The sequence below is a fragment of the Gopherus flavomarginatus genome, chromosome 2, assembly GCF_025201925.1.
Source record: "Gopherus flavomarginatus isolate rGopFla2 chromosome 2, rGopFla2.mat.asm, whole genome shotgun sequence".
Lineage (NCBI taxonomy): Eukaryota > Metazoa > Chordata > Testudines > Testudinidae > Gopherus > Gopherus flavomarginatus.
The window spans coordinates 53,556,836-53,581,479 of NC_066618.1; positions in this window are offsets into that span (position 1 = coordinate 53,556,836).

Here is a 24,644-nt window from a genome sequence, read left to right on the forward strand (position 1 = left end):
TACCCCTCTGATACTTGCAACCATTCTACAAGCATGCAAGTCACACTCTGAGTGTCTGTGTGCTTAGACAGCTTTGGTTCAGCAGCCTTTGACCCGAGACACCTGTCTACAGCCCCATTCTTGCTTCCACTCGCCTTAGTTACAACTGGTAAGAGGACCCTAACACACTCTCAGTCCCAATTTTCTCCAAAACTGTGTGATCTTCATTGTCCAGCCCTATCCTGGACAGTTTAGAGAAATAATATGGTTCTCTTGTTTCTCTAAAGACACGCAAACATCACAAGTTATTAACTTAAGTGGGCTAAATACACCTTTCCATTTAAACATGGCACTGACAAAGGTTCTGGCCCTTCGACTTTGGGGGATAGATCCTGACACAGGAGTTTGGTCAGTCATTTTGATAGAAACATGGTGAGGATTTGACCTAGAAACAAGTGTAGCTTGTGAAGTTCTAGTTACTGGAAAGCATTTTATCTTTATTTCTCTTGTAACCATTTCTGACTTTAATCCTTATATTTGTACTCACTTAAAATCTCTCTTTGTCATTAACTAAACTTTTTATTTTTAATCTAAACCAATCTGGTCTGTGTTTAACCTGAACTGTTTGGTAACTCCAGTTAAAGTAACAAACTGTTGAATATTGACTCTTCAGAGGATGAATGGACCTTAATGTTCCTCTGATTGTTCCAGGACTGGGCTGGACATTTCAGAACACATTTTGGGGAAAATGTGGGGGTAGGAAGAGTGTGGCATCACCTTACCAACTCCTGACCAGTGGAAGTCAATAGTATTGCGGGTCAGCTCCAGGACACAAACCATTGGATCAGGAATGCCTAATACATAGACATAGAGTGCATGCTTATTGCTTGCTGTGAGCATCCTAGGCAATGAGCTTTCATGAGTGAATACCCACTTTGCCGGATGCATGCAGTGGAAATTTCTAGGGGCAGATATATATATGCAAGCAAGAAGTAGGCTAGAGATAATGAGATTAGTTCAATCAGGGAGGATGAGGCCCTCTTCTAGCAGTTGAGATGTGAAGAGAGCCTCATTCTCCCTGACTGAACTAACCTCATTATCTCTAGCCTGCTTCTTGCTTGCATATATATACCTGCCCCTGGAAATTTCCACTGCATGCATCCAACGAAGTGGGTATTCACCCACGAAAGCTCATGCTCCAATACGTCTGTCAGTCTATAAGGTGCCACAGGACTCTTTGCTGCTTTTACAGATCCAGACTAACATGGCTACCTCTCTGATACAGGGTAAAGAAGTATGTAATTATCACCCACTAGTGAAGTAAATGGGATTAAAACAAATTTTCCAGTCATGATAAGGGGAATATCCTGCTCAAAAGCAATACTGTTTCCCATTGTCCACCAATAGCACTGTGAAAATTCAGTATTAGAAATAAGGGGCATGATCCTGCAGCCACTGAAATCAGTGGAGTTGGTTCTCTGGATATAAGTCTCAGTTACTCCATTCCTGCACCTGAAGCAGGAAGGGGGGCGGGGACAGGGGAATAAGCTTTAAGCCACCTTTGTTTTCACATATTCTGGGACTGTACGGGCCTCTGATGTAAGTCAGAGAGACCTGAGGGCTTAAACTCTGCTTCCTTTGGCTTCTCATAGAGTATGGCAAACAGAGTAGCTCCAGTTCACAATGGCCCTGCCTTCTCCCGGCCCTTGCTCACCTTCAGCGAGGCACCTACTGCAGAAGCCGGGAGCAGGACTGGCATTGTCCATTTATTTTAAATTTGTAGTAACTTAAATTTCTTCTTAAATGGCTTTAAGCTCAATTAAAGTAAGCCACATTTAAACTGAAATACAGCATCAGTTAAACTAAATTCAGTTTTTTGGTTAAACCAGTCTAATGTTCTCATGTGGACAAGCCCTGAGCCCACTTTCCATAATGGGCTTCAAAGAAAGGCTTTTATGATTTTTGTGGTTTTGCATGTTGGATGTTTTGCAGTAGAAATTGAGATTAATCTTAATTATATTTTCTCTGACCCCTCTTGGTTTCTTCTTTTCACACTGTCTCACAAAAGGGCCCTACTTAGGTTCTCTCATTTTGGATTAATTTTTTCTCAAAATAAAAGAGACTTCATTTTTTTCAGACTCAATGACATAATTTTTAAGTAGTTAGAACTATTTTTTAATTTTGCCTCATTCCCTCCTGAGAATATCATGCTTTCTAGCTGGAATTTTCTATTCTCCAAAAATTTAAAATCTGTGTGGATGGATCTTTATATCTACACAGTGTTGAATTAACTGCACTGGGTCTCCAAGCAGGTGTAAAGATCTATATACATGGATCTCTTAGAATGATCAAGATCTTCGGGGCAGATGTGGGCAAATGTTTTGGCCCGAGGGCTACATCGGGGAACAGAAATTGTATGGCAGGCCATGAATGCTCACAATATTGGGGTTGGGCTGGCAGGGGGTGGAGGTTGCAGGCTCTGAGGTTGGGCTGGGGTTGAGGAGTTTGGACTGTAGAAGGATGCTTTGGGCTGGGACCAAGGGGTTTAGAGGGCAGGAGGGGCATCAGGGCTGGGGCAGGGATGTGGGAAGGGGTGCAGGTTCTGGCTGGTGTTGCAGGCTCCGGGGTGGGGCTGGAGATGAGAGGTTTGGGGTGCAAGAGGGTGCTCCAGGCTGGGATCGAGGGGTCTGGAGAGTGGGAGGGGGATCAGGGCTGAGGCAGGGGGTTGGGACGTGAGGAGAGGCTATGGGGTGCAGGCTCCGAGTGGTGCTTACCTCAAGCAGCTGCTGGAAGCAGTGGCATGTCCCTTCTTTGGCTCCTATGCGGAGGTGTGGCTAGGCGGGTCTGCATGCTGCTCCATCCACAGGCACTACCCCTGAAGCTCCCATTGGAGTGCGTAGGAGCCTGAGCGGGGCCATGCTACAGCTTCCAGGAGCTGCATGGTGCAGTTCCTGAACCTGCACCCCGGCCGTAGTGGGGCCGAGCTGTGTGGTGCGACCCCTGACCCAATGCCCTGGACGGAGCGAGGCAAGCCACGTGGTGCAGCCCCAACCCAGAGCCCCAGTTGGAGCAGGGCTGAGCCACATAGTCCGGCCCCGCCCCAGCCAGAGAGCCGGAGCAGGGCTGAGCCGCATGGTGTGGCTTGCTGGCTGGCTTAAAATGGCTCGTGGGCTAGATCCAACCCATGGGCCATGGTTTGCCCACCCCTGCCTGAGGGTCCTATTCAGAAAGGTACTTAAATATATGAAGTCAATGGGATCACTCACCTACTTATCGTTAGGCGTGATCTTAGGTAACTTCCTGATTCAGAGCCTTGGTTTTTTCCATTTTTGGCTCACAGGAGACTGGTGGCACTATATTCTCAAGAAGAAATGTTTGGGTTATTTTGCAAATGATTTAATGGGAATCTAGATACTTCTGAAAAGAGGAATCAAATGCAAGGTTTTCAGCAATACATAATTGAAAGTATACAAAAATAACATTGTTAGAATGAAGACATAAATCTAATCCTCCCAAACTACGTACATTTTAAGACTGTGATGATATATGCCAAATAGCTCACCTATTTATTTCAGATTATGTAATTCAGCATTTATAGGAGGTAGACAGGGCCAAACACAGACATTCACTGAAACTCATAATGACTTCATAGGCATATGCATTAGGAAAACATACAGGATTGGTCCTAAGTGTAAACTAATTATAGATAAATAAAAAACAAAAGTAAAGAGTTAACATTTTTATCAAAAAGAGCTGTATATTAAGCCATTAAGGAAAATTCTTTGGAGATGTCATACAACTAAATTTGTCCAAATAATTGATTTGGCATCAGAAGGAGCAGGTTTGGGCCCATTTTCTCTTTAACAGATACTTAAAGTTCTCTCCATGTGAATTTGCAATGTAGAAGTGTTATTTTAGTATCTTATATTACCATGCATTTTCATGAAGTCCAGGTTTGCTCTTTGTATTTTTTCACAGGTGGAGGGTATCTGAAAAGAATAATATTTTATCTTCCAGTGATGATTGTTCTTCAGCAATTGGGACAATTGTCATCTGAACCTGACTAACACAGTAGAACAGATTTCAGATTGATTCAGGAATGGCAATCCACACACCAGATTTTTGGGGAGACATATTGACACGAAGCTACCAAAAATAAAAGATTCCCTATACTTTTCGAATGATCAGAACTTCTAGACATATTTCTAAAGACATTCTCAGGCATCTCAGAATTGTAGCGAAAGCTCTCATGTGACCTGACTATAAAAAATAAAGGAACAGAAAGCTTGCAAAGGAGACCATTTATTCTTTTAGTGTTTAAAGGTTATAGAGTTGTACGTACTCCTGTTTGCATCTAAGATGGTACTGCAGGGACTGCCTGTCCCTGAAACAGAAGTATTCCTGTGTGAAGTAGCAACGTTCTAAAGGATCTGAGTCCTTTGTAAATCTCCAAAAAATTGTATTATTTCTGAAAAGTCATGTGGGAGTCCCTAGTTTTGAAGGGCTCTATATACAACTCTTAATTAGGTGACCCAGCTCTGTTAAGTGACACAGATTAGACAACCTGTACCTGTGGGGAATTTCAGTTTGTTTCACAGCAGCAAGCAATACACTGCCACTGATAGCAAACCTCCTTCAGAACAGAAGATGCACAGCTCCTATATATATACTATCCTAGAACTTTCCCAGTAAGGATTCAATCCAGTATATGGGAAAATGATTCAATAACCTCAGTCATAAAGTACTGCTGATTTGTTTGTGACCTGACCAATAGAGATTAACAATCAGGTAGCTTCCCTTATTCCTCTTGAATAGATCTTATCACTTGCTTTTCTTCCCTGACTTGTTTTAGGGTCCCACAGTGCTCAATCCTGTTTCTGCTCCTATTCATCATTCATGGCAGACAACTTGTGCTACTGAGGTGCACTATAGGCTTCAGTGTCAACAATACAATCATGTCATAGTTCTTCATCTCTTCAACAACAAAGGCACACAGTGTCATTACCCAGCTTCCGGTAGGAATGGGGAACTAATTTGATGAATGAGCCCTTAATTGGTACGGGACTATTTATCTCAGAGATAACATCTCCAGATTATGTATCTGATGTTCCAAAGTAAAAATCTCCTAAGCAGGAGACAGGATATTTTAGGCTTTGGAATTCCAGACTACTGGAGATGAAGATGAGCCTTAATTTTGTCACCTTTTAGACTTATTCTTTGTGCAAGCCTTCCCCCCAAAGTGGGTTGAGTCAGAACAACCAAGCTGGAGACAATAATCAAGCACTGTTCCTACTTAGAATTAATGAGGGAGGGGAGGGAAGTATGGACCTTGGAAACAGATATATTGTTATTTGGTGCCTAGATCCTCCAACAATAGGTGCATAAGCAATACACAGTGGATTCCATTGGCTGCAAGAACTACAGGATCTTCTTCAAAAGGTTTTATTTATTTTCATTGATCTGCAAAGAGCAAATAAATGAAGCTCTTTATACTCAATCTAATGATGTTATAAAAATCTCTGATAAGATTGAACAGACGTAATACATTATAGCTGGATTATTTGATACAAGGTTTATGCATAATATGCTTCCTAATAGTGTCAGGCTGTTGAGATATGAAAAGACTGCAAAGAGAAGCACTGCTAGCTGACAAAATGACATACAGGAACCCCAAATGCAAATCCCTGCCTCTTCCAGACCTTCAGCAGGCTCCTCTCATCCTTTCAAATCATGTGAGAGCCATTACTATAGCACTGATATGTTGCAACAAGATCTGCTATAAACTAGAAAAGCAGTTGTTTGCATGAGATACCTGCCCTTTGGGTGCCGTTGCCTTTCAGAAGTCAGACTCAAGCAGCTGCTAGTTTTTAGATTAAGATTTGATTCTGGAATATTAACTTTGGTGTCTGCATGCAGATCCGAACTTTGGATCCTCTTCAGTTTCTTTTATTCCTTAGCACGCTACCTACAGATCTCTGAGCAGTTACAGCAACACAATATTTACCTCTGTGTAAACCTAGAACAATAATAGCATGAGCTTCTGGCCTTCAAAGGGAGTGTTGGCAATAAACAAACAATATGCATAAATTCCTCTCTCAAATCTGTTGCCCCAGTTAAACACTGAAGGGTGAATCTTTGAAACAGAAAGAAAAGAAAATTTGCTTTATCTTAGTTCCTATTGACTAATAGAGTAGGGTGCAAGCTATGTAGTACCCTGAAACATTATCCCCTAAGGGTCAATGTCCATATCTCACATACATAGGAACAATTCACAGTGGCTAAAATTCATCTTTAATTTGTTCCTATGTCTTGCAAAAGCAGCTTGTAAAGCTGTGCTCTGTAATAAAAAGGCTTGTTTACATGCATAGTAGCTGATGTTACAAGATACGACAGGTACACTCTCCTCCAACTGAGTTCAGAATTGGGTTCTAAACAAGCTAGAAGAATCTTGAGAGAATTGCTTTCTCCATATAGGCATAATATGCAGTGTATGTATTTAAATATAATTTACATTATACGACATAATGGATGGCCAGCCAGATGTTGCGACAAAAAATAGACAACGAAGACCATTTCTAATGGTATAAAATACTAACATCTGTCATGTTTTGATAATGTTGTACTGGATGACTGTATGATCTATGGCTGATGCCCACACCTTGAATAAAAAGCACACTATAGAGCCAATTTCCTTTGCATCACATCTAGAGCTGGGCAAAGGATTCAGAGCAACTAACTTATTCAATTTTTGCCTGCTTTTCTCTTTGTACATTATGGCAAACAGACTTTAATTTTTCACATCTAATTTTTCAAAGCTGTTCACTCTTTGGGCCTGATTCTGCTCCCTGAGTTGTGAGGTAAGTAAGGCACTACTCAGCATGAGTAAAGATTGCAAAATCAGGCTGTTAACATGAGCATATATCATTTGAAAACTATCTGCATCATCACTGACTTAGTTTACTCTGTATTCATACTGTGTAACTGTTCACCTAACTCACATGGTATAGTGTCTCATCCTAGATTGGATGGCTGAAACTGCAGTGCCAGTTCAGATATTTCTTGGGAAGGGGGCAATTTATGGTTCCTATCCTATGGCAGAGGTCCCTTTCTATTCGTTGTTTGTCTTCCCACCTCCCCCTGCAGAGGCCCCAGGTGTCCCTTGGATGGGATGTCTCCTCTCTTTACCCACACAGTGCATGAGCTGATGCCTCAAGGAGTCAAGTTTTCAGAGGAATACCATGCATGCTAGGTTGCAACACCCTTTGGCCTGGTCACCCCTCCATCTGGATGGGGTGATGCTGAGTCAGATTTCTGTGGCATTGCAACCACGCAGCCTGAGCAATGCTCCTGACCACTCCAGCAGCAGTTGTGCTGATTTAGTATGAGACCACTGCTTTAAAGTGTTCAGGCCAAAGTTCCCCCTGCCTCTGTGGCCTCTGGAACTTTGAGCAACTGCAAAAACCTTGGGGAGCATTCATGGTGCCACTGCTGAGAAAGCTGTCTACATTAGGGAAATTTGCACTCATGTAACCACAGCACTGATGCAAAGCTATACCATAAATGTACTACATCAGTGAAAATGTGGTTTGCCCTGGCATGACTTAGTCTTGTAATAGACTGGTGCCAATCAGACTAAGGCAAACTTTTATTACAAAAGGAGGGAAATAAAAAAAAAGGCTTACCAAATAGTCATGTTTTCACTTGCAGTGTAAATCTTCATGAAAGTGTAACTTACTGATAAGTGTGTGTTATGGGTCCTCCTCTGTGCCCAGTCCACAAAGAGCATAAATCTGTTATTGTTCTCAATTTGAAAGCTTGGCTGTTTAACTCAAACTGTTGAGATTCATGTTTATACCTGTGAAGGTCCCTAATATGGCCACGAAGTTGGCTACCATTAGATAAATGGTGGCTTCTTGGGGATTTGCAGTGCTGGGGCCTCAGAAGCTTAAGGCAATCTTTTTTTTGATCCAGAGGAAGAATGTAACTCACTGTCCAGCTAGTGTTATGTGTCCCCCGCTATGTCAGATACACAGAGATAATGTGTGAGGGTGTAGCACTCAGCTACAGAGCCAGTCTTTTTAGCTCAAGCTGTGGAGACTTATGCTTTTAGTCCTAGAGGTCCTGAAGTCAATCCTGGATTTGTCAGCCAAGATGGCAGCCATCACACAAGCCAGGGATGGTCACATTGACATGGGTTCTCATATAACTTTCACTTTCCACAAATTTTTGTGAACCAACCATTACTTGGGCCATTGTTTGTAGGAAATAATTGTTAAAAGGTCCTGCATACTGTCAAGACAAATTCATCTTTATTCAGAGGAAGGTTCACAAATATTTTGTTGCAGTGTTCAACTCAAATCTAATCACATCCCTTCACTATGTGGAGTGTCACATGAATTTGCAAATTATCGGAATTTTTACTCTATTCAGTTGACAGTTAGTGGGAAAAGCTGCTAGAACTGAAGAATTCACTTAATACTAAGAGAAACATCTATAAAAAGCTGACTATTATTTATTGAAGAAAAATTGAGCTCATTTGCATGCATACTAATCAAGTATTTTAAAAAGCCTGTTGTCATGTGCTAGTGAGACATAAGGACACCAAAGAGCCATAAAAAGGAAGGGGCAACAATTAAAAACTTCATATAAAACAGAAAAAATTCCATCTCTTGACTATTTCCACTCAGATGTCTATAATTTAGTCTCTTTTTTTGTTATTTTAAGATGTGACTTAAAATGACTGTAGTTGTAGAAAGTAACAGTTCTGCCTTTATTTTATATCTTTAAAAAAAGACTCGTATTTCTTCCTCTTTGAAGTCGAGATTTTGGGTCCAGTCTTAGTTTTATCGACTTCAATGACAAAACACAAATAGATTTAAATGGCAGAGTGATCTTGCCTTTTATGTCATTGCTACTGTTGCAATGTGAAGATTGTAATATAACTACAATCTCGTGGCCTTCCACTGTAGACTAAGATGAATTGGTCGTAGGGCTCTATCTAGCCCTAACTCTCCTCTGCAGCTAGAGGGAAAAAATAAATTTTCTTTCCTCCCTCTCCACTTATCTCTTTCCATTTATTGCCTCATCAGTCTCCCACCAACCAGATTTATAGCGTATATTGTGTGAGTGGTAATCAGAAAAGTATGCAGTGGCTCTTTCACATGCTCATCAATAGACTAACCACCTATTTGCATTTTCTTTCATTCTCTAGTGTTGCTGTAAGAAGGAGGCAGTATAATCACATCCCAGCTTAATAACTGAAAACGTTCCAGTGGGAGTATACCATGTGCATTATGTGCATTTTTCCTTGCTAGCTTCTGTGCATGAACTCTTTGAGCCTACCGGGGAATTATAGGAGTATGTGTTATCTCATTTTCTCTGTGTTTTGATTGTAGGAGTACATGTTATTTTGTTTTCATAGCTTGGCAATTGTGCTCACATAAATGCAATTTCACTTGTGATGGTGCTGCAAGGTGCTGGAGCATTGCTGGAATTCAGCAGTATCCTTATTTTTTGATTGTTATGACATTCTATTGTCTGCTTGGTTTTTAATTGAGTTCTGTAGAGGCTAAAAGAAGAACTTTTTGTTCATCTTCAGAACTTAAATGAAAATAAGGAGATGTGACAAGGTGGCCTGTCCTTACAGGAAGTAGTGCCTAGGGATCAGTCCCCTTCATTACCTTCCTGGGTCTTTAAGGATATTTGAAAAGACCAGTAAAGATATACAAAGGCCTAAGGAGGTATAGTGATAGAGAAGAAGCTATCCTAGGAAAAAGTTGTGGTTGGGACAAGGAGCCTAGCAGAGTTGGCAGGGCAAGGCTTTCCTCTTCCCCAATTAGTTGTGAGGTGATTTGGGGGACAGGGACCAACATAAAGGCTGCCTCCTCCCTCACAGGAAGCGCAGACACTGGCAGGACAAAGCTGGTCTGATGAACCCCCCTGTGATGCATGGCCAGAAACAGGTTAAACATCCTGCAAAATAAATAACCCTCAAAAGACATATGGGAAGATAATGTTTGTGTTTTTGTGTATTTACATAAGTAGGGTCGACAATGTACTCAACAGTCCCTGTCTATGCTGTATTAGGATAGCTCAGAAATCAAAAGAACATCCTAGCAATTAAATGAATTATAAACACAGGATATCTCAGTATTCATCTCTCTTTGAAATCTACTGTGAATGGTGCAGGAACAAGCAAATGACCTTATGTTAATTCATATAGCTAAATACCAGTGATGGACCTCCTTCAAAGTCATCCTAATTACCTTTTCTTCCCTAAGGAACTTCAATTTGTCAAAAGACATTAAATTGTATAAAGGATCCTTGGGTCCTGATTCTTTCATCTCAGATCTGCTTAGGCTTCATCAGGGGAAGTTTGAGTCACAAGACTGTGGTCCCAGTTATGCTGGTAAGCCCTGAATATGATATTTGGACATTGAACTATAAACTGTGAACTATTTCTGAAATAACTCTTTGTAACTACGAAGCTCACCATCTCTGCTATGAATTTGAACCAAATGAATTGAACTCATATCTGTATGTATGTTTATATTTAACCATACTCTCTCTCTTTTGTTTTTTAATACATTTTAGTTTAGTTAATAAGAATTGGCTGTAGCATGTATTTGGGTAAGATCTGAAACATTCATTAACCTGGGAGCTAATGTGTCTGATCCTTTGGGATTGGTAGAACCTTTTCTTTTATATGATGAAATAAGATGTACAGAGATGTTCATCATATTTGACATGAGTATCTAGATGGAGGCCTGAGGCTGGATCACTTTAAGGGAACTGTGTTGTTTGGACTTCTGAGTAACCAACAAGGTAATAAAGAAGCTGATTTATGCTGACTTGGTAAATCTAAGTACACCTTTACCCCAATATAACATGACCCAATATAACATGAATTTGGATATAACGCGGTAAAGCAGCGCAGCGGGGGGCTGCACACTCTGGCGGATCAAAGCAAGTTTGATATAACACAGCTTCATCTATAATGCTGTAAGATTTTTTGGCTCCCAAGGACAGCATTATATCGGGGTAGAGGTGTATTGAAATATCCACCAGCTTTATGGGGATTGTCTGCCCCATTCTCTGCAGTTCACCCTAATTGAGTGACCATAGCTGGCTTCCCACTAGGAATCCGGTCACAACTCCATATTGGAAGGCTAGTTAAGGACGATGTCTAGCTGAAGAGCATTGGCAAAAGACTTACAGCTAACTATTGCAAGGTGACTATTCCCTCCAAGGCCTAATACACAACCCCCAGCTCCAGGATGACGGAGAACTTCTGCTTGAAGGAGGGAAGGACAGACTAACCTAAGGCAAGAGGCTTGAGACACAAACTCCAGCTCCACAGAGAGGGCTGAAGAGGAATTCTTGTTTGGAGGAGGGAGATCGACTGCTGTAAAGGCAAGAGAGAAGAACTGTTCACAATACAGCCCAGGTTCAGCAAAGGAGAGTTGGGGGTGGTCTTCAAGAAAGCACCTTCACAGTTGACTAAGGGGAAGCTGTGAGGAACTACAAATCCAGGTGGGAATTGCAGAGTCTGGAGACCTGGTGAAGATGTCAGCAAGAGGGGTTAAAGTAGGAGCAGCTCAGGGAAGTAATGGAGGGATCAAATAAATACTCCTTATCTACTTAAAACAGGATCCCTGGGTTGGAACTTGGAAGAAAGGGCAGGTCTGGATTCTCTTACCTCTCCATTAGATCAAGAGGAGCCTGGGTGTTAAAAGACTAAACGAGACCAAGAACAATGAGTTCTACATATCAGGAGACATGGTTGAAGAACATTAGGTTCTAAGTTACCTAGTTTGGGACATTTTTGTTTGTGCAGGAAGGACAAACTCTTTTACTCTTCTTTTGCATAAACTCAGATAGAAAAGTAACAAATGTGATAGTCTTGACCTGGATTGATACTGACTTCAAGGATCATTACTCCCCCTTAGCCTCAGGGGGACCACAAGATTTACCTGCCCTGTGGCAGCTTTCTGCTACTTAGGGAAGCATTTGCCTCCCCTGGACCACTTTCTCTTACAGAAAATTGTCATGAATGAAGATTAGGAAAAGTATTGTAGGGATGGGAGATGGTTACATGCGCTATCAAAACCCAGTTCAGGAAGTGTTGGGATAAACATGAAGGTGGGAGCAGGAAAGGGAAAACATTGCCGATAATTTGCATGCTGCACTTATTTTTTATTGTTTGTTTTTTAATTGCAATTGCTGCTGTTTTCCTATTTTTATTCAAACCTTCCTGTCACCCAAGTCAGAGCCTCAGACAGATGTGCAGGGCAATAATATAGTAGTAAAAAATTACAAGCGTGATTCATTTTAGGGCTGACATTTTTAGATGAAAAACAATCTTGTGTATTTACAGAAAATATGGTGCATAGATCTTGTTAGTAGGTGTAAAATGTGCTCTATCAGTTTTGCTTAAGAAAATATTGATATCAGAATTTGGCCACCTCTGACAAAGTTATTACTGTGGTTAAAGCCATTATTGTAGAATATCTTTTTTTAATAAGAATGAGAGATTAAAAAAAAAGATGTATTAGGTCAAATTTTGCTGTTGGTTGTATTGCAGTATTTGTCCATGGTACTGATTATTTAGAATAGAGACTGAAAATGAAATAGATACAAGCATTTAACAATAGAATGACATAAAGCTGGTTGTATAGCAAAAACATAATTTCTGCGTAAAAGGGCTGAGGTAGATGTTCTGCGACTTGTGGGTTCTTTTCTCCAACATGCTTGATGTTGCTGTCATTGGAAGTTTCATCACTTGGGTCAGCAACAATCCTGCTTGGCACCACTCTCGATTAAGACAAAGAGCCTGCTTGCTCCTTGTCAGTCTAGGATTATGACTCATAGATGTGATATAAAGAAAAGAATCCTTGCTACCGATCATTTCACCATGCCAGTCAAAGCAGTGCTCTCATTTCTTGGCTACCATCGAAAACCAAACACCATGGAGCTCTGAGCAAACTTGGCAGTGAATTTGCATGCGCTGACCACTCCACATTGATGCTGATGTGTTAACATTCAATATACACTCACATCAAATTAGATTTCTGCTACTTCTTTCGGTTTGCCAGTTTAAATATATATTTTTTCCTAAACATTAAAGAGTTGTTCTTAGTTTCTGAATGCATTTCAGGGGCAAAAGTCCCCCACAATACAATTAATGTAACATTTTTTTCAACACTGGATGAAGATTAAGATAATTAAAATCAGCAATAAAAAGCTTTTAAAAAAATAACCCAGTATACAACAAATGGAAAAAAGTAAAGTTGATAGCAACTTTAAACACAGTCAATTAATAATGGGAGATAAAGGTATCAATGGAAAATCTATGTCTAGTAAGATTTAGAACAATAGGAAGCATATATGTATGAAGGATATATATATTTCTAGGGTCTCTTTAGTCCTGATATTTGATATAATAAAAGTCAGGAATTAAAGAAATTTTATATACATATAAAACTTACAAATGGCTGGAAAATTTAATCCAAGATTTATATTGTGGACCAGTACCATTCCATTGCTATGTTGAATAGATATGATGCACAGCAATCCAACGCAAGCGAACTTTTCCATGGGGAATGCCCCTACTTAGGTATTCTGGATGTATTCAACACACTCTTTACCTACAGATTAACAAGTGTTTGGTAGATAACAATGTCAATAAATAAATGAAAGCCACTACTTTAAACACACTTCTAGATGTCTTTGGCTAATCCTTTATCGTGTCACGAACCGTGAAAATGTATCTCTCTTCAAGCAATAATGGCATATAATTTTGGTGTCTATTTTGCATAGGAAGGAGTGACTCTTCCTGAAAACTGAGCAGGATGGTCCCTTGATCTCCAGCTACCTCCTCATTTTCCTCTTGCAATACCAGCAAAATGCCAGCTGCAAAACCTATTTTGCATCTAGTTGTGATTTTGGAATTAAATGCGATGTAATTAGTTCCTTTTATATGTTTGGTAATCTTGTTAAGACAACTCATTAGGTGTCTTGGCAATTGGAAATTACTAGGTTTCAGAACATGTGCATTTCCTTTGTGAATACCAATTATTCCTAAATGAGGCAATTGTTCTTTAAGAGGGAGGAAGTTCTAAGAAGTTTTCTCATGCTTCCCATGTCCTGAACTTTAGGAAACCTATTGTGGGTGTTTCTGTTCTCTTTGGAAAACCACATATACATATAAATGCTCTGATGCTGTTTTTTCTATGGAAATTCTATCTGATTATGTCAAGGGTGCAAAATGAGAATGCGTAAATTGTTTAGGTGAAGTGAAAAAGTTGATCTCTAATATCTAAAAATTATTATGAGGTATGTTGATAGCATTTTCAACTATTACTATTATTAATTATTATTATTATTTATTATTATTTATTTACTCATGATAAGCAGAAAAATGTCTCATTCCATTTCTTTGCTTACTAGACAATGTTTCAAAGGAAATCATTGATGGAAAACCATTCCATCTGCATTCATCACAATAACTAATTTTCTGAGACATCACTGCATCAATTACACTTGGTTCACATTTTGAAATCATGTGGGCTAGAAACAAGCTGGGATTCTGATGTCTAACTCCAGGAGCCAAAGCCCAAGGCATTTGTCTGTTGTGTATATGCTTTAATTTCAACCTGCCCACGGGATGTATCAATTCCATTGAGAAGAAACCAAGCCCCAAGAACCCTGCAGAGCCCACATGCTCATTTGAGCTAGTTGGAAAATGAGAAATACTGACATTTCAAAGTTTTGTTGTGAATTGGAATAAAAAGCTGAAATTTCAAAATTTCCCACAGAATGAAAACTCCATTTTTTAAATCCAGAACTACTGAAGCATATCATTTTGATCAATGAAAAACTTCATTTCAGTATGTTGAAACATTATTACGTAGTATAAAATATTAAATATTAGCTTATATTAACTATTCATTTTAATATAATATATAATCTAAACAACAAGTCTTAAAATGATAAACTCAAACTAAATGTTTTTAACTTATTGAAAAAAAATGTTGACATTATAAAAATAACAAAAGTTGAAACTATTGGTTTTAACTTTTTCCCATTTAAGGTATAATTGGAATTGACATGTTCCCACAAAACATCAGTTTTGACAAAACTGCATTTCTGACAGAAAATTGTTCTGTAGAACATATTTCAACTAGCACTACTGTTCAGATTTTCAACTTCCACAAGATTTGCTTTGGGTAGCATCTTATTATGGTATCTCAAGTAGCAAAGTTTGCTTGTTGGTGGCGGTTGAGAAAATACCCTCACTTTTTTTCCACAGTTCAAGCCCCAGCCTTTTCCCTCCCATAATCCTCTGTTTATTTCCTTTTGTCAGTCTTCTTTAAGAATTTTATTTCCAAGTAATTCAATTCCATTGATGCAAAATGTGCAGTATTCAAGATTCAGCTGTGGTTATGAATCATATCTCATCTCAAGAGCAGTACGGACACTGACAGGAGATCCAGGAGGCATTGTGCCTCACTGGTTCCAGAATTGGAACAGGACCACATCTGTACTTCCATACAAGAGCTCATGTTGCATGCCTTCACCATGACAGGGCAGATCCACTGGCTCATGTGTGTAAGAGAGAGAGCAGGAGAACCCAGGGCCGGCCGGGGAGGGGGGCGCAAATGGGGCAATCTGCCCCAGGCCCTGGGCTCCGCAGGGGCCTCCAAGAGAACGGCTGACGCTCCTGCCCCAGCCTGACCCGACCCCGTCTCCGCCCCTCTCCCGGGACCTCAGCGCATTCAGTACCGTCCCTGCACAGCGGTGCAGCGTGGCTCCGGCGGGGCCTGAGCTCCGCCCCGCTCAGAACCGTGTGATAAGGGGGCAGAGCTGCGAACTCCTTGCTGAGTGGAGGAAGCTCACAGCCCCGCCCCCTTTACCATGCGTCTCTGAGCTGGACGGAGCTCAGGGGACCCGCCGGAGCCACGCTGCACTGCTGTTCAGGGACGGCTGAGGATCCAGGTGAGGGGGGAGCCGGGGGTAAAGGGCTGGGGCCGGGGGGGGGTTGCTAAGGGACAGAGAGTCTCAGGGACAATCAGGGCACAGGGAGGGGGCAGAGGTTGGGGAAGAGGTCAGGGGACAGGGAACGGGGGGGTTGGATTGTGGGCGTTCCAGGGGGTCTGTCGTGACTCAGCGGGGGGCATGGATAGGGGTTGGGGCAGTCAGGGGATGGGGAGGAGGGGTAGTGTCCCGCGGTGGTGGTGGTGGTGGTGGTGGTGTCTCTGGGGGATGGTGAGGGGACAAGGAGCAGAATGGGTCCAGGATTCTGAGGGGGGCAATTGGGGGGGCAGGAAGTGGGTGGGGGTCAGACGGGGGCAGGGCCAGGCCGTTTGGGAGGCACAGCCTTCCCCACCCTGAAGCTCATTCAGCAGTTTGAGGCTTGCAGAAGAGCCAAGCTGTTAGCTTTTCCATTAGGGCTACCATCCCTTTCGCTTCTCAAATGCCAAGTTATTGTCTATATTTAATTTCAATGTCATAGGGAGATTCATGTCAGGGGAGGTTAGCTTCATTTAAAATTAGCCACTGGAGGAGGGATCACTTGAGAAGAACAATATCCTTCCCAGCCCTACGAAGGGAGACCTCCCCCCTCCCCTGCATTCCTTGAGGCTCCAGAGGGGTTAATTCAGTGGTTCTCAAACTTTCGCCCTAGCGACCTCTTTCACATACTAAACCCCTGAGTGCAACCCCCCCCTTAATAAATTGAAAACACTTTTTTATATATTTAACACTATTATAAATGCTGGAGGCAAAGCGGGGTTTGAGGTGGAGACTGACAGCTCGTGACCCCCAGTAATAACCTCGTGACCCCCTGAGGGGTCCTGACCCCCAGTTTGAGAACCTCTGGGTTAATTTAATTTTAGCACCCTGTGTCCATTCATATGCATGTGCTATTTTGAGCATTTCAGTTTTCACAACATAGGCTCATCCCAGATTCTGGAACAAGCTCAAATGCTCAGTTCGTGAAGTATGTACATAAGCTGTACTAGAGACAAACCCATAGCAACTGTCTGCAGTTTGTGAAGGACCCCATGGAGCCAGTCTCTAGGAAACAGATAACTGCATGGAGCTATTAGCCAGGATGGGTAAGGAATGGTGTCCCTAGCCTCTGTTTCTCAGAGAGTGGAGATGGATGGCAGGAGAGAGATCACTTGACCATTACCTGTTAGGTTCACTCCCTCTGGGGCACTTGGCATTGGCCGTTATCGGTAGACAGCATACTGGGCTGGATGGACCTTTGGTTTGACCCAGTATGGCAGTTCTTATGTTCTAACCTAAATGAATCCAAAGTTATGGAGATAGATATGAGTGAACAAAGCCAGCAGAGTATCAGAAACCTGGAAAAATCTCTGACTGGATGGGCTCAGGCGTTTGGTCACAAGCTGAGGTGGTTCAAAAGTTTTGGATTTTTTTTAAGCAGAATTTTTTTATTGTTTCTTTAAACAATCAAACACAGCAAGCATCAAATATTTGGTCACACATTTCTGAAACCCCAAACCATAGTCAGGTTTTGGCAGACTAATTTCAGCTTTTCAATTAAAAAAAACCACAACAAATTTTGATTGAAAGCAGACGTTGTCCATGACATTTTTCTGCTTTTTAAAAACCCCTAGTTTTCGAACCAAAAAAAGTTTTGATGGAAAATATTTGTCCAACCCTTTTAATAAGCTTTAGTGCCTTTTAGCACTAGCTGATGCTGAGAACCAGTGGTACCTTGTAAAGAAGTTTTCTCAAAACTAGGGGCTGGTCTACATTAGGGGAGGGGATCGATCTAAGATATGCAACTTCAGCTACGTGAATAGCATAGCTGAAATCGAAGTATCTTAGATCGAGTTACCTACCACCCTCATGCCGCGGGATCGACGTCCGCGGCTCCCCCTGTCGACTCCGTTCGCGTTGGTGGAGTTCCGGAGTCAACAAGAGCGCGTTTGGGGATTGATATATCGCATCTAGATAAGACGCGATATATCGATCCCCGATAAATCGATTGCTACCCGCCAATACGGCCGGTAGTGAAGACGTACCCTAGGTTTGTGCTGAGATGCGGAAAGTTTATTTTTCCCAGGGCTGCCCATGAGGGGGAGCAAATGGGGCAATTGGCCTGGGGCCCCTCAGGGGCCCCCACGAGAATATAGTATTGCAATTTTTTTTTATGGAAGGGGACCCTGAAATTGCTTTGCTCCAGGCCCCCTGAATCCTCTGGGCGGCTCTGGGAGAACCAGGGCCAGTGCCCTTCCTGGCCCTTCCCTGTCACCACCCTTTGAGTTCCTTAGAGCCTCCGTGGAGTAGTGGGTTCACAGGGCTCTTGTATTCATCAGTGCAAGTTATTCAGTTGTGCCAGACCCCTGTAAAAGAATGAAGTGAAAGGAGGAGAAAAGGGGACCTGTTACCCTCTTTCTCATTAACCTCTTGTTGGGCCGGGCATAATTATAACCTGAGCATACAAAACTTTAACTAAAGCAGACCACTGTTTATCTTTGTAACTAACTAAGGCCTGCCCATTAGCAGTGCTTATCTAAGAAAAAAAATCACTGAAAATCACTGGGCAACTGGGAGGTGAAGGATGCACCTCAGAATGCCAGGAAAGGCTCTCATGGTTTAAACACAGACCACAGCAACGAAACAGAGGGTCTTTTTTTTTTCCTTTTCAAGAGAAGAGCCTTGTGTGTTTCCGGGCCAACAACAGTTGCATCATGAGCAATTCAGGATCTTTCAGCTGAGGGTCCTGTGATGCACAGTAAGAAATATAATTACAGAAGAAGCAAAAGAAGGGGGTTAGTTACCTTTAAGTACTGCAAGTGCAGCAGCACCTTCTGCATTCTTGAGGGTCTGACCAACAAATTTTCTAAATGACCAAAATATAACAGAGTGTGGGAATGCATAGCTGGGGAGAAGTGGTTAGTTAATTAAGAAGCTGCATGGAGAAAACAAGAAGAAAGAACTGCTGCATTTATCTGTTGGGGAAGTGTTAACGGAAAGGCTGCCTGAGAAAAAGTTTATCTCTAAGCTTCAAATACTCCTCCAGCAATCCGTTTCTCATGCATCTATAATATTATAGCTAGTGATAACATCGTTAGTTCACAGTCAAATCACACCCAAACGTCTTATGCTCTTCAGAATTTTTTCTTCCCACTTGTTTGTTTGTTTATCACCTTCCGTTTTTTTATTCCTGGCAACCATGTAGTAGCAATATGCTATGGCCAGGGAGTAGTACAATAATTTGTATTAGCGACGCTGGTCTCCTTCCATCTATGTATAACTGGTAATGAAGACTATAGTTCCTATGTGCTGAAAGCATATAGTTTTTCACCACAACCACTGGCTTAGCTCCCAACCCTAGTGGCTTTCTAACAATGTCTGATCCTCCAGTTGAGTTCAGAATGTTGCAGGATTTGTTAACAGCCCTGGCAGATTTTGTTTCCATAGGTACATTGTATCAGCCAGAGCTGCAGCAATAGGACACTTTGGCTCTTTTCTTTGTTATGAAATACATGGGTGGGAGCCTCTATCTCCCAAATTCACAAAATTGTTTAACTGCACTTCGACCTTGGGCATTTGCAGTTCCTGGAGGTAAGTGAAATTATGTTTAAAAAAAAAACAACTAACCCTGCAAATAAAATTGGTGAATTCTGTCTAGAATCCAAATTTGGAGAGGATGCCTGATAAAATGTAATTTGGTAAAATTTTACACTTCAGAAAAGCCTAAGCTATACAGGATAAAAGGACTGGTTTTGTTTGTGCGTTAATGTAAAATGTTTTGTTTGGCAGTGATACAGAGGAGCTTCCAGCTGAGACAAGCTTAGCATTACTGAAGTTGATTTAGCTAAAGGGAGGCACTCTAGTGGATAAGACACTGGCAAGGGCCTCAGAAGACCTGGCTTCAATTCCTATCTCTGCTACTGATCTGCTGGGTGACCTTGGGCAAATCACTTATCTCCCTCTACTTTGGTATCTCCATTTATAAAACAGACCTCCTTTGTAAAGAGCTTTGAGATAAAAAGTGCTATCTAATAGCAAGTCCTTATTATTAAATGAAGTTTTCCTTTGACTCCTTTAAATATACTTGGGCCCAGATCATCCCTGAAGTTAATTGGATTATATCAAGGGTGAATTTGGTCCTCAATCTTTACCTCCAAGTGCTATGGAAGAAAATGAGCTCAACCTCAACCTTTCTCCCTCTGCTACCCCTCCTGATCATGATCTAATGAAACTAGGCATGTTCCTAGAAAGTAGAAAATGCCTCTAAGAAGTGCTTTTGCAAGGATCAAATGGATTTTTTACATGAGGATACTACCATGAAACCCAGGTGTCAATGACATTAGGAAATTCTACTTTGGCTTTAACAGTCTGATTCTTTGTGCTGCTGTGTGTCTTTGACCACTAATGAAGTCAGTGGAAATGAAGACTGCTCAGTATCACTCAGTAAGAGTCCCCAAATGCTTCCAGATTTTTGACATTCTGGGATTCAGGGTGTAAGTCTGATGAATACCTTAGAAAAGACAGAGAGAGAGCAATAGTAGTGTGGCTTCTCCAGAAGGTTAACAGATTGATGGACTTGATAGGATTTCCTAGAATATAGCACAAGGTTAATCTACCGCTATCCTGAAGTCATCCATCAGCTGTGCGTGGCCCTCAGCAATAGATGTGATGTTATCAACTAGAGTTTGTTTTGTGCTGCATTGCATTTTGTGGCGTTAAATTAGGATACAGAATGTCTGTGGTTCAGCATGGTGTGAACATAAATAATTAAAAAATGTTCTCTAAGAAAGGAACCAGAGCAGGTACCTACACTTCACATTCTTGTTCTACTTATTATTTTATAACCTTGTCTTTGATTTCATAAACTGCTGGATACAGTAGCTTGCAGTGCTTGCGTTGGTGGGTGTGTATAATTCCTGCCCCAGTGAAACAGGGATTAACATCAGCAGGAGCAGCTCAGATAAGATCTGAAGTACCCAGACTGCCCAGTAAGGACATGTCAAGTAGACCCACAGCAGCACAAGTGGCAACTTGTGCAAAACTAAAGCCTCATAATGGATGTCTAGTCTTCAAAAACCCTTTTTTTGTTGTCTAGTACAAAGATTCTCTTAATACAGAGATTTATCTGAGGCATAACCTTCACCATTCATGACTGCATGGGCCAACTTCATTCTTGTGGATGACTGAGTAACATTTTTATGTCAGCTACAGAAGTTGTTTACATGGTAACGTCATTAATAAACTAGCTATATTTTTTTTTAACTTCGCTTGATGTGATTTAGCAGCTGGAAATATGGAGTGTTAGGACCATGTGATCAGCCAGATCTTACAGCCAGCCAGCAAGTCCTCTGTGGGTTACTGGTGGGCCATGGACCAAAGTTTGTGGCTTCTGGTCTAACCTGTAAATCTATCTTTCTCTAATGATATGCAAAGCTTTTTTTTTTGTGAGACAAAGACCCTGTACTGACCAAGCTCATGCGACCTCACACCTCTGAGATCCAAAGATGGTAGCACCCTTCTTAAAGATAATGAATCCATCAAAGAGCACTGGAAGGAACACTACCAAAAGCTTCTAAATCAAGAATCTACTGTGACTGACAACACCATCAACTCCATCCTTCAGCACCTAATCTGGGAAACTCTTGCCAGCCCAACAACACCTGATGAGGTCTGCAAAGCAATTAAACAAATGAAGAATAATAAAGCATCAGGTGCTGATGGCATACCAGCTGTAGTACTGAAAGTCGGGAGAAACACAGACTAATAAACTTCACTTGCTGCTTCTCAAAATCTGGCGCACCAAAGAAATCCCTGCTGACTTCTGTAATGCTAACATCATCACCATTTTCAAAAAAAGAGATAGGGCTGACTGTAGCAACTATCGAGGCACCCATCACGGGGAAGATTCTTGCCAGAATCTTACTGAATCACCTGCCTCTTCTTGCTGAGGAAAAACTTCCAGAGTCCCAGTGAGGCTTCAGATCATCACGAGGCACAACCGAGATGATTTTTGCAGCCAGGCAGATCCAGGAATAATGTCAAGAACAACACCAGGAGCTGTATATGGCCTTTATCGATCTGACCAAAGCCTTCAGCTCTGTCAACCTTGAGGCTCTGTGGAAAATCATGTCAAAGTTTGGCTGCCCAAGAAAATTTATCACCATTGTAAGTCTCCTCCATGACTAGATAACTGCCTCCATCCTGTGCAGTGGCTCTATCTCTGAGGCCTCTGTCATCCAAACTGGTGTAAAACAAGGTTGTGTACTAGCACCCACCCTTTTCTCCATTTTCTTAGCAGCTATGAAAACACTAACCCAAAACAGTCTACCACAGGGTATTGGCATTCAATATCAGATAGACAGCAACCTCTTCAACCTTTCTCATCTCCATGCCAGAAGTAAAGTAAAATCGGCAGCAACAACCAAACTCCAGTATGCAGATTATTGTGCTGTAGTTGCACACTCAAAGGAGGATCTTCAAACAGCCCTTAATTGCTTCTCTGAAGCTTACAAAAGTCTAGAGCTAACTCTGATCATCGACAAAACAAAAGTTCTCCATCATCCAGTCCCTGGAGAAACATCAGACCCAGCAAGGAAGATCTATATCAACAAAGAAGAACTGGAAAGTGTAGAATACTTTGCCTATCTTGGCAGCCATCTGTCTCAGAGGGCAGACATAGACATCGGGATTCAGCACAGAATTTGTTGTGCCAGCCTTGCCTTTGCAGACTGTCTGACTGGGTGTTCAAGAATCTCAACACATACTAAACATCTATTATACAAAGCGGTGGTAACCCCAGCTCTCCTCTACGGCTGTGAGAGTTGGGTGACCTACAGAAAACACCTGAAAAACCTGGAATGTTAGCACCAATACTTTCTTTGGAAGATCTTCAATATAAAGTGGGAGGATCATCGCACTAATGTCAGTGTCCTCACAGAAGCCAACATCTTCAATGCTGAGGCCCTGATTATCCAGCACCAGCTGAGATGGAGCAGGCATTGTGTGTGCATGCTTAATGTAAGCTTACCAAAACAACTGCTGTATGCCCAACTCACCAAAGGAGAAAGGAAACAAGGAGGCCAAAAGAAATGCTTTAAAGATACCCTCAAGATAATCATCAAGAGATGTGGCATTGACACCACACACACTGGGAGACAGCAGCCCAGGATAGAGATAACTGGCGAAGACTTGTCAGAGAGGGAACGTCCACTTTTGAGGAAAATTACCTTGCTCTGGCCGCAGAAAAACGCCAGAAAAGAAGGGAAAGACAATGGTCATGGGGCAATCACGGCCCAAACCTGTCTTCCAACACCACCTGAAACATCTGCCAATGAGCCGGTGGCTCAAGAACCGGACTTTCTGTCACCAAAAGACCCATGAAAAATAAAACCCGTGAAAGAGATAATCCTCGTCTGTGAGGGATCGCCGATGTATAAGATGATGTTCTAAGTAGTTACTTCAATATTTTACTACAGGGTAAGAACAGGGCATAGGAATTATATTCACACCACTCAAAAATTTCCATTTATCTGAAATAACAATTTAAGATTTTTTTTCATTTATTATCAATTTGAATGTAGTGCAAAAAAAAAAGTTTTCAGTCTGGGAATTTTTTGTGGGGGGAGGATTTGTTTACTGTCTCTCCCCCACAAAAAAGCTTTCATTTCTAATGATTCCATCATAAAATTGGAAAATATCAGGGAATTTTTTGAATAAAATGACAACTTTTATTTTCATTCTAAATTTTAATTGAAAAGAATTACCATTTTCTGACCAGCCCTAAGTCTCTGTCCCAGGTCTGCCACTAGAATTCTGTGTGACCTTGAGAAAGTCACTTAGATCAAAAACACACACAGATTTTTTTTGTGTCTTAATTTTTGGGTGCTTAACTTCTGGGTGTCTTGATGAATCTTGAAATTAATTCATTGTATATAGTCTATCATTTTGTTTTACCGGTTGAGTAATGGCTATTTTTATTTTCATGTCTGCGTTCTGTTTGCTGCTGCTGCTATTACCAAAAAATGATTTACAATATAAAAAAAATTACTTCTCAGTAAGATGTTTTTAAAGCTACTAATAAAGCCTTTTGTGATCTGCCACTTTCGCTGGCCTACAGCTTGTTGTTTTAATATTGTTAGCTTCTGGTTGTTGTTGATGACTCTCCCTGCATTCACGCTAACCTGGAATCCTAATGTAGTTAATCTGTTTTAAGTGTCTGTTTATGAGTCTAGACTTGAAGAAAGCCGTGAAAAATTCTGGTGCCAATGTAATTGGCCTGAATCCCTCATGCACCACTGGCTGATTAAATCAGTTTGCAGTACTACTGGAGTTAAAAATAATGGCCAAGAAAATTAGAAATGAGCCTCAGATTTACTGATAATTCTGGAAAATATCGGAAGCCAGTTTGTATGCCGCTTCACTTACTATGCTCCACTGACTTTTAATATGCACTGATTTTTTCCCCCAGTCCAAAATTATCTGCTTTGCCTTCACTGAGTCTGTCCTCTCAGTATGGGATCAGATTAAATAAAATAATAAGCATGATGCTTGTAAATTTAGATGAACAATGTGCAGACTAAACATATTTAAAATGTATCTTCAGATTTTGCATCTATACCTTGGAATATGGATTTGTTATATTAAATGTGCTCGGT